Below are 3,260 nucleotides of genomic sequence, written 5' to 3'. Positions count from 1 at the left end.
ATTCATTTTGAACAAATTATGATAAGATAAGATAGGATGTTTGTGGTGATTTTAGAATATTTGTGATATTATTTTCTAAACTAGTTGGTTAATTAAATACAATAAAAATCATAAATTTTAATTAAAAATTAGTAGAATAATGTTTGATCAAAAGTTCAAAAGTTGAAGATGTTTGATTAAAAAAATTCAAATTTGAGGCATTTATATCAAAATGCCCTTTTTCTTTACTTTCTCAATTTATTTAATTGTTTTTTCTAATTAAATTCGTTTTTAATATTTTAGGTCAAAAAATCAACATTTTCTAAACTTTGTTTTCAAATAATTAATTAAGATTTAGTTTTAACATAAATTATTCATTCAATCTCTGTGGAAAACAACCTTGGTTGAGCTACTATACTACGACCAGTGGCGAAGCCAGGATTTCTCGGGGGGAGAGGCAAACTTAAAAGAGTGAAAGGTTAAAGAAAAATGGCAACAACTACATCTTTTTATATAGTAATGTCTTCCATAATTAATCAATACAAACAAATTACAATTGTTGCCGACGAGGTTTCATGTCATGAAAACGTCGCATAATAAGCTCATTATCAATAAAAGTAAATACATCTCTCTCAATGCAAACAACCATGCTATCACTCAACCATTGATCTCCCACTTTGTTACACAATGGTGTTTTCACAATCTTCATAGCAGAAAAAGCTTTCTCCACTGAAGCGGTTGCAATCGGTAACAACAAAGCCAATGTAAGAAGCTTGTACACTAACATATAGCTTTCACACCTCCCAGTCTTTGCTAACTCTTTTGCAAGATCACTAATTCCTCTCAATGATGAAAACTCACTATGCATCTTCATATCATGAATGTAATTGTCAAGTTGAATTGGAAGATTCATGAGGTACATACGATCAAAATCTTGAGGATAAAGTTGGGCTAAACGAACAATATTTGCTTTGTGAAAAGATGCAAAATTATTCACCGGACTCAAACATGCCATACAAATAAGCAACTCGGTGTTTACCTCATTGAAGCGATCAGTCAATTCCTTTAGTTGCATATCAAGGACTTGAAAATAGAGATCCACACGATAGTAATCGAAGTTTGTGATTTTTGGAGTTTTACGCCTTGATTTTCTAGGTACAAAATTCAAATCCTCCATGTTAGGAATGATAATATCATGCTCCTCACAAAACTTTTCTACATCATGAAACAAGTCCCCAAAGTCATCATCTCTTAAGGATTCTAGTCTTTGCTTGCATACTTCCACTAATGCCATCGTATTCACAATATCTTGATCTTTCTTTTGCATTGCTTGTGATAACTCATTAGTAATTCCCAAAATAAGTCTCATTAAGAAAAAGTGAAACGAAAAATCAAAAGTTTGTATGTCTTTGAATAACCTAGTTGCTTCACCAAGATTATCTTGGTTGCGATCATTTTTAATCCATTCAACCACCTCCACCACGGCTTCAAACATAACAATAATACTAACTATAGTACCATAATGCGAGTTCCACCGTGTATCACATGGACACATGAGACTACTTTCTTGATTTAACCCTTTACCCGTTTCACGATTACCAAGATCAAGAGCTTTCTGAATTTGTTCTTGTTGTTTCTCTCTAAATGCATCACGACGCTTGCACGACGATCCAATAAGATTCACCAAACTACTAGCAATGATGAAGAAATTGGCAACATCCTCATTTTCCTTTGCCACGAATACAAGAGCTAGTTGGAGTTGGTGTGCAAATCAATGAATATAAAATGCTTGAGGGTATTTGTTCAAAATCTTTGTTTTAAGACCATTTAACTCACCTCTCATATTACTAGCTCCATCATAACCTTGTCCTCGTAACTTGAACATACTCAAATTTGTTGTAGCAAACAATCTCTCAATGGCCTCTTCAAGCAAGCTACTAGTTGTAGATGAGACATGTTGACACCCAAAAACTTTTCAATTGCTTCTCCTTTTTTGTTCACATAACGCAATACCACCGCCATTTGCTCTTTAGTGGAAGCATCACGTGATCCATCAACCAAGAGAGAAAAAAATGTACCTTCCATATCTTTAATGATTGCATTAATAGTTTCAATAGCACAAGCACGAACAAGATCCTTTTGAATATCGAAAGAAGTATACTTGAGATTCTTAGGAGCATTCTCAAACACAACATTCCTAAGTTTCTCATTATGATCAGCAAGAAATTGCATAAGCTCTATATAATTACCCCTATTACTTGATTTCAAAGATTCATCGTGCCCATGAAAAGCCAAACCCTGTCGCAACAACCATCTTGTGCAATCAAGTGCTCCACTTAGTAAAGTGTGATAATTAACGCGAGCTTTATCAGTTTGCTTGATCAAAAATGTTTCAATGTGTTGTTTTTGTCTCATCAAGTCTTTAGCTTGTTGCATAGCTTTATTATGAAGACTTCCAACACCTCACTCATGGACTCGAAAATTTTCGGGTCCTTTCCTCCAATTTGTAAACCCTTTTTCAGTGAAGACATCACTTCCACTACCACCCGCTTTATCAAAATCATATTTAAAAGATAGCAATAACGGCAAAATGCAACATCTTTTACTATACTATACTCCAACCACTTATATTTATCAAACCAACTTGTGATAAAACATTGATTGTTGCTAGCTTTCCTTGGCATGATGTGAGATTTAGGTTGACAAGGTTCATTTTGGAGGTAGTATCTATGAATTGCTTCGCGACAATTGAGTGGATAATCAAGCATTCGACGTCTCAGTCCAGGGTCTGCAGGAAGATTAGCTAATATTTCATCCAACTCAGTAACCTCACTTTGTTGTGGACTACCCGGAATACTCGAAGGAGGACTACTCAAAATATTTAAAGGTGGAGGAGGACTACCCGGAATATTTGAAGGAAGAGGAGGACTATCCGGAATATTTGGAGAATGATTTAAGCATTGTTTCTTATAATATTGTTCCATTACGTAACTGTATAACGAAAGAAAAAAAAAATATCTTAGACTCTTAATCCTAGAGTATACTACGAATTTAATTAATCAGTACCAACAATCATATGAATAATCAAAATTTAATTTTTATCCTAGAATAGACTACGAATGTAATTAATCAGTACCAACAGCAACAATGCATTTGAATGAGGGTTTTAGTTGGTTGAATTGGGGTTTATTATGTTAATGTAAATATGATGTAAAAGCCTTCACCATGTTCAGTTTTTTTTTTTTTCTTGCTAGACTGTGTGTGATTCAAGTTCCCATATC

General features: G+C 33.9%; 1 pseudogene; it reads right to left on the bottom strand.

Moving 5' to 3' along the window:
• Positions 1-529: 529 nt before the first annotated feature.
• On the bottom strand, positions 530-2,963 carry LOC148696317 (uncharacterized; annotated as a pseudogene).
• Between the last annotated feature and the right edge of the window lie 297 nt (positions 2,964-3,260).

Source organism: Pyrus communis, chromosome 6 (genome assembly GCF_041283825.1).
Source record: "Pyrus communis isolate YQ-2024b chromosome 6, ASM4128382v1, whole genome shotgun sequence".
Lineage (NCBI taxonomy): Eukaryota > Viridiplantae > Streptophyta > Magnoliopsida > Rosales > Rosaceae > Pyrus > Pyrus communis.
Note: the sequence above shows the minus strand (reverse complement) of the source record. Positions and strands in the feature narration are given on the sequence as shown.